Below are 12,590 nucleotides of genomic sequence, written 5' to 3' on the forward strand. Positions count from 1 at the left end.
ACTATCTGGATATTCAATGTCAAATCCACAAGTATTAGAATGGTTTGAAAAGTTACGTACTTGGGACCTTTTTGCACTGCTGGATTTCATTAATGCCTTATTTTTCAGAAATGTATTTCTGTAGCAATGTAAACCTTAAACAAAAGAGACAAGTGGGCTCAGTGTGCTGAATTAAACTTCGTTATATAGGACACAATCCATAGAAATGATATGTGTTTGTATGATCTGTATGTCTGCCTGATAAACAAGTTGCATTTGAAAACTGTTGGCTTTTTCTTCCAGGAAGAAGGGAAGTCAAGTGAAGTTACCACACTCCTGCGGTATGAAGAAGCAGCATGACATTCAGAAACAGTGCCAGTAGTACTGAGCAGCCTTAGAAGAACTGGTTAAAAGCAGGAAGGGGAACTGTTGGTTGATACACGCAACAGACGGGCTGAGAAGGCAACAGACACACGGTAGGCAAGGTTTCTTATTAACTTCTGCCCTTCCACTGAGATTTGCCTAGATGTTGCCTTGTGTGCTCATTGTTTGTTTGAAAAGCCCACTTGCTGGAAAGAGTGGAGAGATCATTGTGCTTCCCATAAATTTCCAGTCAGTCCTTGTTGTAGTTGGTTGGTTTGTTTGTAACTAAACACCCCCTAGATGTTTTCTAACCCAAATTTAATGAATTTTTAGTGCCTTGAGAATCGGTGAGGTTGATGAGGAAGTAGATCGTCCATCTTTCTATTTTCAGAACTGGAATAACTGGGAAAATGAACAGAGTGAAATAGACAAGACTAGTAATACAGCTTGATTATTAGCATAGGGATGTTAAAGCATGCATAATACAATCATACTCTTTGAATGTGGACAGGGATATGCTATGCCTCGCCCTATTTTTATTAAAGGCTGTAAGAATGTTACTGCTGATTTCAGTGGGTGGAGACGGTGCTAGCTGCATGCAAAAGCAAGTTGTTTCATTACTGGTTACGTTCTACATTGTGTTTCTTTGATTGCTTCTTTGAGGAAACCACTGATTTCTTATACATACCAGTTTCAATTCAATTATTCTTAACAGCTCAGCACCAAGACTCTTAAAATGAGGCTGTATCATGGAAATCATTGGCAAGGCAATAAGCTGCTCTAATGAGGTCTTCCCTGCTGATTTCCAAAAGCCACTTCGCGAAGGCTGCTCTTTGATGAGCCTTTTGCAGTGTGAACATAACGACTGCCTCTTCCAGCCCCCTAAACCAACCTCCTGATGCCTGAGCCCGGCCGCAGGAGGAAACGCTGGGGCGCTTAGGGCCGGCGGTGCTCGCCACTGCGAGTGAGGAACGCAGCGGGAGAGCGCTAAACGAGTGTGGGAAAAGCAGAGGGGCGGGCGGGGAGGCCGCGGTCGCTGCGGAGCCCGGCGGTAGCTCGCAAAGGGGTCTCGCACCAGGGGCTCCGAGCCCGGCCCTCGCAGCCCCCAGGACCCGCCGCCCCGCGGCCGGCTCCGCTCCTCACGGGAAAATGGACCCGGGAGCTCCCAGACGGGGCGGGGACGCGCCGCGCGATTGGCCGGCGCCCGCGGTTTGATACTGAAAGCTGCGCGCGGATTGGCGTCCCGCGGCCAAGGGGGCGGGGCCGGGAGCCGCGGGCGAAGCTATCGCCTAGGTAACCCCGGCACCCGGGCCGGGCGCGCGGAGGACGCAGCAGCGCGGCGCGGCCGCTGCCGGTGGCGGCGTGAGGGAGCAGGCTCCCCGCTAGCGCCAGGGCCGCCGCGCTGGCTGCCGGCGGCGAGGGAGACGGCGGCAGCCGCTGCTGCCCGGGCAGGTGGGTGTGCGAGGGCAGGCGGGCGCGGAGCCGCGGGTGCGTGCCGCGCTCTGAGGGAACGGGACGGGACGGACCGGCGGGGCAGCCGCTGGCGGGCAGGTCTGCGTGGCGGGGTGCGGCGGGGCTTCCCCTCGGCCGCCACCGGCGGCTCGTTTCGGTCCCTCCCCGCCCCGCGGCGCCGAGCTCTGCAGGAAGAGGGAGCGCACTTCTCGGCTGCCGCCCGTTGCGACACGGGGGTTGCTCAACCCGGGCGGGAGGCGCTGCCCTCTTCCCGGCGCGGGGGCAGGTTTCGGCCGTTTGTCAGCGGTCGTGAGGGGCGCGGGGCCGCCCGCGTGCGTTGCGCAGGGGCGCGCGGCGGGCAACGGCCGCCGCAACAAGTGGGGTGCGGGCGGCCCCGCGACACGGCCCCTGCGGAGTGTCTGTGGGGGGGCAGCGGAGGAGCCCGCCCTGGCGGCCCTTGGCCATCCCTTTGTGATCTTTAAGGGGCGTTTGGGTTATTCGATGCCCCCGGCTGTTTTCAGCTGAGTTTCCGAGCGCTGTTTCCGTCCTGGACCGCAGGAATTTGTGTGGAAAAAGCGGTGTTTATGTGTTTGCAGTTAGATGGTTGTTCTGTGTGCAGCCCGCGGGGCATGGAACGCGGGGTGACCGCTGTAGCAGTGTGCTGCCATGGGGTAGTTTCTCAACAGACAGCTACATTCTTACACAGACGAGGACTTGTTTCTATGTAAGGGGAATAATGTGTATATTAGTCCCCAAAGTTCCTGAAAGAGAAGGGGAAACCTTTCATGCCAGCATGGCTTGTCCAGCATCAGTGCATGTGCTGCTGGATACCTTCCAAAATCAAGAAAGCTTAGGGGTTTTTTTTTGCCAGAACTTGCAGCATGTAAACTTTTCTTGTCACCGGATACATTGATGAGTTTTGTTCGTTTGAAATTGACATCTGTGCCCAAAATAAATGTTCTGTGCTCTCTAAGTAAATGCTGCTATTACACTGTTGATATTGAGCATTATTCAGGCTTTGTAAGATCCTGAAACTGGGCATTGCTAGAAACCCCAGTCACACGTTATTTATGTTTTCAGGGTTGTAGTTTAGGCTTCAAGTTTGTGTGAATACATGAAGGATGTCACAGAAATTTGATGGGCCTGTGGTCTGCAGCATTAGCTAGAGACTCCCACGCCTGTAGGTCTTCAAAGATTAATTAAAATGTGAAATAAATTTTATAACACCTTTGCTTTTAGGAAAATTGCATATAGAGAAATGTTGGATAGCCAGACACTTGGCAAAGGGTTGCGAAGTCTAGTGGAATGCATTAAGGTGCCTGGAGAATCAATCACCAGGTCACTTCGACACTTCGATGCAGAGGCTTCAGTTCAGTCTGGTGGTGGTTTTCCAGGCTTTGCAAGTTTCATGCCAGCGAGCAGTGCGTTTCGGAAGAGTGAAAGAAAGAAAAGGATTATGAAACAAAAATTCTGTGGTAACTGGGTTTCTTTTGTCTTTTTAAAAAGAGTATCAGGGATATCAATAGTACCAAGAATGTTTTGTTATGGATTGACTTGGAAACATGTTTGGGTGGGAGTGCAGCCTGGAATTAAATGTTTTTTTTTAAATCTTTTAAAAAGGAACTTCCTCCGTACATGGTCTTTAAATATTTTTGTTGATGCCTGTTTAAATATCTGTTTTTCTTGAATAAAAATCGCTTCCGTAAAGTCAGGTTTCACTTCCTTGGAATATCTGATGTCATAAACTTGCTAGTTCTCCAATTGTCTATAGACTTTTGGCAGAACTCCCAATTCTAGCATAGGAAAGCCTTTAAAAAAAAAAAAGGGAGGAAAAAAACCTCTTTGATTCTTGTGCTATAGTAAAGAGAGAATGTATCCTGCCTCTCCTGCCTGATTTCACTGCTCCTTTCTCTTTCTTGGAAGTTGAACATAGAGTCAATAGGCTTCTGAAATGTTGTGCATTTTTAACAGTTGGTATATGTCTGCAGTATGCTCTGTTTCACCAATGTGAAATTTAAACCCCAAATCTCATTAAAATACAAGCTGTCAGAATGCTATGTACATGAGGAGGGTGCAGGAAGAACACTAACTGCTGTTACTTAGGAGTTGGGTGCAAATGCAAACTGGTGGTGTGTTTCAGTGCCCAGAGGCACAGAGTTCAAGTCGCTGAAGTACTTCTTCATAGATTTAGGTACACGTAGAAGCTTTGCCTTTGGTTCTCTAAAAGTTGCTACCAATTAACTTATCTGAAAATAAATATGAGTGTTGCTGGGCTGTAGGCTGTGGCATTGTATTTAATACAAAGTCCAGGGGGCTGCTTCTGCTTGAGGTGGACTTTCTACTTGCTGCTCTTGGCAGCAGTAGACCCTTATGTCATAAAGTTCACCCTTTTTCTCAACTGGCAGTTGCTGTGAAAGCAGTGCAGGGCAGAAAAACCTGAAATAAGCATTATTTACACAGTTACATAGGAAAACTTGCTTAGTTGGGGTTTTTTTAGTAAATGTGTGTTTGTACTCAAACAGGTATCCTTGGAGCATGGACACAGATAGTGTTACATACTACATCTTGCATCTCATTTGCCTCAGAATATGAGGACTTTGAATTGTGGAGGACTAAAGAAATGTCAGTGTTAGTGTCTGAGTGCATTAAACAATTTGTTTTGTGGCAGTGTTAATCCTCATAGTCACTTGCCATGTGAAAGTTTCAGCGTGGTTTGTTTTGAGAACTAAATCAGATCTGGTGGCAAAAATAATCTTGCATTAGAAATTTAACTTTTTTTAGTAATTTATTTTTAGAAATCACAATAGCAGCTTGTAAGCAAAAGCTTTGGGTTGGTAAGGTGTATACTTAGGGTCCCGAGTTAAGAGCAGGTGCCAATGTGGTGGTTCTGTTGGAAATCACAAAGTGGAGGTTCTGCAAGGTGAAGGTTACGTGTATTTGTAAAATGCCTGAAGTACCAGTTGGTTTGGACACAACATTGACTAATCTGTTTTACAGTCTGTCAGTTTTACATGGGTAAATATTTATATCTCAACCTTGGTGGAACTAAACTCAGGAATGTGGTTCCATTTACATATGTTAGAGTGGCAGAGTGAGGTCCTCATGTGCAAATGCTTGTGGATGTGTAGCTACGAAAATAATTGAATTTACATGCTGGCTTCAGAAGATGAAAGAAACAAATAGTGGCACTGGTGTGTCAAAAAAGCGTCCTTTGAGAAGCAGGATTGGAGCGATTATGCTGTCTCCCACTGATAATTCTTTTTTTTTATTGGCGGGGAGGGGCATGTACATCGTTTATTTGTTTGGTTTTGGCAGTTCTAGGTAGCCAAAGTTGAATTGCTAGCTACAGAATATGGCCTTTCCTGACTCTGGTTGTATGCAAATAGAGGACTCAGGCTGTCCTTGGGTACCACCTTTGCTACTTCCACGTCACGGCTCTGGCTGCTGGCTGTGGAGGAGAATGCCCCGTATCTCTTGTAGTTGCGTTAGAAAGGAGGGAGGCAGGAAGGGAGGGGGACAGCTGTAAGACTTTCAATTATTCAGTTTCTTAAAATTGTGAGTTAATTGAAGTCAGTAGTAATTTTGTGTCTTTGGAGCTAAATCTACATATATAAATTTTGTTTTCTTTGTGTTTCTTTTAAAAAAAAGCGTAAGAATTCTGAGTAGTATATTTTTTCTCTTGATGCGATATATACTTAATATAAATTTGATATTTATAGCTTTTGTTTCTTTCAAAATTATTGAACTTGCATATTATTGGTAAGTGGCATTGCATTAAATTTTCACTACACAACTGTATTGTAAAGGGTGTTTTTCTGATTCCAAAATAACTTGCTATTGTTTACAGTAATTACTGTGATTTTTAGAATAGCTTTGTGAGTTCTGCATCAAAATGTCTTCAACTCCATCTGAGATGTCAGTGTCTAGTTTTGTGTCTGTGTAACTTAACTCTACATGTTGTAATGCTGAATGGAGTGAGTTGACCTGATGGGATAGATCCACTTCTAAAAATAAAGTACATTTAAAAGATAATGAAGAATTGTGACTATTGCACATACAATAGCTGTATAAATACATTCCCGTCCCTCCCATGACAATTGATTGGGAAAGATATACCCTATAATCGAACACGTCTGCCCCCCCCACCCCGGGGGTTGTGGGTTTAATTTTTGTGTCTGTCTGTGATGGTATCTATCTTCTTTGCACGAATTTACTGGTAAGAGGGAAGGAGGTTGCAACTCTGTGGTTTCTAATTTCTTTCTGAGACCCAAGTAATCAATGTGTTCTCATGACTATCTTTTGGCATTCACTAGCACAAGGGAGAATGACTTTAACCTGACAGAGGGGAGATTTAGATTAGACATCAGGAAGAGGGTCTTCCCTGTGAGGGTGCTGAGGCGCTGGCACAGGGTGCCCAGAGAAGCTGTGGCTGCCCCATCCCTGGCAGTGTTCAAGGCCAGGTTGGACACAGGGTCTTGGAGCAACCTGCTCTAGTGGAAGGTGTCCCTGCCCGTGGCAGGGAGTTGGAACTGGATGAGCTTTAAGGTTCCTTCCAACCCAAACCAGTCTGATTCTGTGACTACCAAAGGCTTAGACTGAAGAATCTAAACTTTTAACAGTGTTTTTCTGAGGCTTCTGTTCCCAGATTTCTTGTATCCAGAGCAGAAAGCAGAGGCTCTTGTTCATGTGTTAATTTGGAACTGATGAACATTTTAAAGTGATGTGGAGTCCCTTAGGAGCAACTTGAAATGTTTGCTCTGGCTTTGGGTCATTTCTGTCCTCCCCTTGCCCCCAAGCACCATATATCCACTGGATTAAAAAAAAGGACTACGGGAGGATTCAAAGACGTATTGGTTTATGTACATTTGGAGTTTGCATCAAATGGCAGCATGTGTGCAGTAGCTTGTTTGGATAGTAGAGGTAAGTAAACAGTTTTGTGGAAGCCGTGGGAGTGTTTGTGGTTCGTTTTGTCAGTTAATATGAATTAATGAGAACGTTAATGTGTCTTTGGTTTTACGATACGATATTGTAATTTATGTAGCATTTGGTGTTTTTCAGTGTTTCTGAAAGCTCTTTGCTGTCTGAATGCAGAGAAGGTGTCTTTAACAAAGCAATGAAATACTTTACAAATAAGCGTAAGACCAGTCAGTTGTTTATGAAAGCTTTCGTGTGGAATGTGCAGTAGCTGGCATTCTGTAGGATTGACCTGACATTTTGTAAGAGGCTCACAGTCCTGCTGTCAAGTGGGTTTCTGACGGGTTTAATGCGCAAGACTTGTGTTTGTGTGCAGCTGCAGAGTACTAGAAGCAGTTTAAAAATCAGAGTAGGTAGGTGATTTGGAGAATGTCGTAAAGAGTGCCTAGAAAATAGAATAACCAGTAATGTTTGTAGTGCTTGAGGTTCTTGTGGTAGCTGTCTATTGAGCAATGGCTTTTCTATCTTTTATAAATAAGCTGCTTGAGAGATGGATTTTGATATTATTGCATCATTTCGTTTTCTAAGAATGAAAGATAATTATTTCAAAATGTGCTATGTTATTTTCAGTTAGCAATTTGATGTTCATGAGCATAGGATGTTAATAACAGAAGAACATAAAGCATACCTGATTTAAAAAACTGATTACATTTGTGTTGGTACAAATAACCCCCCAAAAGACTGCTTTCAAGTACTGGAATATGGTGGTTTTCTGTAAGGTAAATGTTGTCAGTAGAAACTCAAAGCTGAGTACAAAGTTGCTGTGGTAGAAAGAAGCACATAAAATGTTATTTTGAAATTGGGCACTGTATTCCCTTCCTGATTGGCTTCGTGCCTCAAAATTCTTTCCTCTGTTTTTGAAAAGCACTTTGGTCCTTACGCCTGTACTTTTTTCCACTTCATGCACCTTTCGGTATTCCTGTGTTTCTACTTCTTTTCCTCTTCTTTGTCTTCTTCATTCTTTTTTATTATAGTCTGTCATTAAATTTACTACTCTTGACTTATTCATTCTCCCCAGATCCTCCATTATTTCCCTCCCAACCCTCAAAGACATTAAGGACCTATGTGTTAACCATATAGGAGGTTTCACTCTGTTAAGTGTCCTGACGGGCTGCCGATTCTTGGAGGTATGGGCTAGTGTTCCTTGCAGTGCCCTGGGGAGGTCCTGTCATCAGGGTGTGTGTTAGAAATCACTCATGCTTTATGAAGTATAATGTTCTGTAAAACTAAATCTGCAGAATAAGGGGCTTTCTGGTGACAGATGAGGGAGGGAAGGAAACCAGTAGTCACAGAGTAGGTCCAGGCTAGGAAACGAGTGGACTGGTACGGTAAGGGCTCACCAGAGAGGTGTGGGGGTTGGTGTGGTAGAAATTGTGATGCTGGGAGGCCTGCTTTTGGATCCTGTATGTTTCAGTACTTGGAAATTGCTGGCAATATCTAATGTCGAGATAGTGGGTTTGGTGTGTGGTTTGGGTTGTGGTTTTGCTTTTCTTTCCAGATGGACTTAAATGGGTGTTGCTAAGGCAGGCAAGGCCTTTGGGATTCTCCATTGTGCGTGGTGTTCTGAAGTCATGTAGGCTTGGAGTATTTGTATTCCTAGCCTTTAGTGCTGCATTTCTTTCTTTTGTTTCAGCTGATACAGAGGAGGACCTCTGCATTTAACAAACTAGTTATCTGCATGCCCTGCTAAGGATGCCATTTAAGATATCAGTGAAGATATTGCTTAATATCTTTATTGAAGATCTGGATGAGGGTATCAAGTGCACCCTCAGTAAATTTGCAGACGATACCAAGTTGGGTGGGATTGTTGATCTGCTGGAGGGTAGGAAGGCTCTGCAGAGGGATCTCTGTCCAGAGAAGGGCAATGGAACTGGTGAAGGGCCTGAAGCACAAGTCTGATGAGGAACAACTGAGGGGCCTGGGGGGGTTTAGTCAGGAGAAGAGAAGGCTCAGGGGGGACCTTGTCGCTCTCTACAACTGCCTGAAAGGAGGATGGAGCCAGGAGGAGGCTGGTCTCTTCTCCCAGGTAACAAGAGATAGAGTGAAAGGAAACGGTCTCTAACTGTGCCAGGGGAGGTTTAGACTGGATATTAGGAAAAATTTCTTCTCCAGAAGGATATTCAGGCATTGGAATGGGCTGCCCAGGGAAGTGTTGGAGTCACTGTCCCTGGAAGTGTTAAAAAACTTATAGATGAGGCCCTTAATGACATGGTTTAGTGATGGACTTGGCAGTGCTGGGGTAAAGGTTGGACTTGATGATCTTAAAGGTCTTTTGCAACCTAGTTAATTGTATGATGTTTAAGGAGGATTGTCTGAATCATTACCAGGGATCCTTTAAACAAAGAAGAAGTATTTCATATACAGACAGCAGTAGAACAGAGATAGTGCATATATGTATATGCAGTCTATATAGGCATATGAAATAGCCAAATGTCAATGAGACACAGTAGAATTTAAGTTACTAATTCATGGAAATCTACAAGAAAAAAAAACCACAAACAAACAAATAAAAACCAAACCAAAACCCCAATAGTGAATCCAAACCTAGTAGGAAATAAAATTTGAAATGTATCTTTACAACTACCTGAAAGGAGGTTGTAGCAAGGTGGGGGTCGGTTTCTTTTCCCAGGTAACAGTAATAGAAGGAGAGGAAATGGTGCCAGGTTGTTCCAGGGAAGGCTTAGACTGGATATTAGGAATAATTTCTTCCCGAAAGGGTGATTAGGCACTGGAACAGGCTGCCCAGGGAAGTGGTGGAGTCACCATTGCTGGAGGTGTTTAAGAGAGGTGTCGGTAGACGGTGCTTAGGGACGTGGCTTAGTGCTGGACTTGGCAGTGCTGGGGTAAAGGTTGGACTTGATAATCTTTAGGGTCTTTTCCTGAGGAAATGATTCTGTGATTCTACGATTTTATTCTTTCAGTTTTCTTATGTCATGTTTGAAGGGAAATTTCATGTGCACCATGCCATTAGGATTGAGCCATAATATCTGGAGGTGCAGAACCCTCATCCGAGCCTGCTGAAGTATTTCCAGTTATTCACTTGTAGTAATAATTTAAGTGTGAAGAGGTGTGTGTGGAGAAAAGCTCTCTTGTTTTTCTTTTCATGGGAGGACTGTATTCGGGAATCTGTGATAGGTGCTGACTGTCAAGTGAGTTGTAGTTTCTGAACCCTCTTGAGTGAAGAAAAGCATCATTAGTCTGGCAGATTGTCAGCAGCAAATGGTACATTAATTTTTGGCACAAAACTCTTGCTAGCAAAAAGAAAAAAAAGAGACTTTCCTTTCTTTTGTTAATAATAAAAATGGGGAAAGACTGATTATCTGTTGTCAGCAGGCTGGTATTGTTCAGCTTTTTAATATCCACATAAGACAGACACAGTGCTTCTGACAAAAGTCCTTTTGTATTTTATTGAAAATAAAAGAATACATTTTAATATACTGATAAGCTGCATCCATCTACATAACTAACTTTTCTTTAAATAATAACTTCGTTATGATTCCAAGCTATGTATAAACTGTTGCAAAATTTGAAATGTTATTTAAAGATAAAGAGATATAATTATTAAAATGTGTATTAAGCTGCATGTAATACAGCAAGTCTTCATCCTAGGCCAGTTTTACTTCCCCAGCTGTAGTGATATAAGGAAGTAATATTTTTATATTAAAAACATTTACACTTGAATAGATGATCTGTAGCTATGTTGAAAATTTTAGTAAGCTCAACATAATGCTTTAGCTTTATTTTTTACCTGAGTAATAATAAAAGCATTTTTCTTTGTATTGTTGCTTTAGTTGTCAGAATACCATTTTTTAATACACAATGTGATTCTGCCTAAGTTCTTAAGAGTTCAGCTGGCACGAGTATAGAAACATTGTTTGTTTTTATATGGTAGTCTGTTTTGATAACTATAGTAATTTCTGCTTCCTTTGGGTACTGTAAATAAACCCAGCGTATGAAGAGCTACACTGATTAAGAAGAGCAAACAAGTACTGCATAAAAACAAAAGGGCATGTAGTAGGAATTGAATCCTTTGGGAAAACCAAGATTTGCAAGAATGTCAAGACGTAACTTAAAAAGTTAGAAATAATGTTTAGACCACAATCAAGTCTTTTCCTCATAATTTCTCATCTGAATTTGGAGTAGATTGATAAAGATCTGTAACAGCTCTCTACCTTTGGAAATTGACTGCACATATTGGGTGCTTTCTTAATTTGTCACTGCAAATAGGCTGGATTACAACCCACTTCATATTCAGTTTGCTATTCACCATAAAATGACAGAAGTCCTTCTCTATCCCCTCTTTAAATGAAGAACTTCTCTCTCTGTATTTTTTTCTTTTACTCCATTTTGTTTAACTTGGAAGTTTCAACTTTAATTTACTTTGGTGAGAAATACAGTGGGTAAAGCACTCGTTAGGGATTTGTACTTATTAGATTTTGTTTCTAAGTGTGTCACACGGCTGCTGTTCGAGCTTAGAGAAGTTTGATTATCATGATATGTTTTCACCTATACATTCTCAGTGTCTTTGCTTCATAAACTTTAAAAGTGTTTATGTCCTTGAACATACATAATGTCAACTGTCATCCCTTCGAGGGGTTTAAAAGATGTGTAGATATGGTGCTTCTGGACATTGTTTAGTAGTGGGCTTGGCAGTGCTGGATTAATGGTTGGACTCTGATCTTAAAGGTCTTTTCCAACCCGAACAATGCTACGATTCTGTGCTGATTTAGGATAAATACAAATGTTTAATTGAAAAATACCTCGTAGCAGCTATGGTATTGGAAATGAATAGCAAGTAGGTTTTATGTACTTTATATTAGAATGGATAAAAAATAAATGTACTTTTAAGTGGCCTCATTCTAAAAGGTCCATTTAAGCGGCCACATATAATCACCCCAGGTAACGCACAGCCTCACTTTGCCTAGTATCTGTGAAAACTGCTTTTGTTGAAAGAAAATCCCCTTTATTGTATTAAAAAAGGAGAAAATATCCATAAAAAGTAGGTAGAAGCAGGCTGTAGTACAGCAGCTAAAGTATTTTTAAAGCATCATATTAAAAGATTAAAAAGTTAGAATCTTTAGTGTATTGTTGTCATGGGAATAGAAATCTGAATGATTAACCCCTTTCTATTTATAGCTGTTTTCTCTGAGTTAATATTCCTGTTCCAGTTAACTTCTAGGTAAATTTCATGAGAAGGCAGAGCAATTCTTGCCTCAATCTATCACTGCAGATAATCAATTTGGTGTCCTCCAGTTACGTTCTTCTTAATGTGAATTTCACAAATCACCTCGCTGTATTTTCAGATTTATTTGTACTTTGATAACTCGTTAACTTTTATTGCATGCAACTACAGGATTTAAAGAGGCCTTCAGCACTTGGTGCCTCTTTTTGTCTTCCTATCACTACTTGCCAACTTTAAAATACTGCTATATTGTGGCTTAAGACTAATCTGGGGTTACTGGCTCAGGAGAATGAGATGCGCAGGCTGGGTGTGCTATGCTGATAAGAAGAGCCAGACCTAATATATACCAATTGGTATGAAATTTTTCCACCCTCTTGATGCTGCCTTCACCACCTTCTTGGTTGCTTCTTCATTGCTAATTTAATTGGGGCTTGTTGGCCAGTAAAGTAGCATGCTATTTTTTACTCTGTTTGTGGAGTAATAAAGGGTTTCTACCTATGTAATGGTGGTTTTCTTGAAAAACAGGCAGTGTGGTTGGTTAGACCCATTAGGCAAGAAAAGAGTCTTCAGAAATGGCAGCAATCCTGAAACTTTCAGCTCAAACTCCTACATTTTGGTGATCAACAGACCCAGTTAAGCA

At 42.5% G+C, this 12,590-nt stretch overlaps 1 protein-coding gene across 3 annotated transcripts in view; it reads left to right on the forward strand.

The window, feature by feature from the left end:
* The first annotated feature begins 1,636 nt into the window (after nucleotides 1–1,636).
* PIK3CB (phosphatidylinositol-4,5-bisphosphate 3-kinase catalytic subunit beta) overlaps nucleotides 1,637–12,590 on the forward strand; it is a 79,704-nt gene continuing 68,750 nt past the window's right edge. For 2 of the 3 annotated variants that reach the window (XM_030495165.1, XM_030495168.1), the window contains exon 1: nucleotides 1,676–1,794. The gene's annotated coding sequence lies outside the window, so the exon portion shown is untranslated. Of the gene's footprint in view, nucleotides 1,795–12,590 lie in introns of all 3 variants that reach the window. The other variant, XM_030495166.2, reaches the window with a different exon arrangement.

The sequence above is a fragment of the Strigops habroptila genome, chromosome 8, assembly GCF_004027225.2.
Source record: "Strigops habroptila isolate Jane chromosome 8, bStrHab1.2.pri, whole genome shotgun sequence".
NCBI lineage: Eukaryota > Metazoa > Chordata > Aves > Psittaciformes > Psittacidae > Strigops > Strigops habroptila.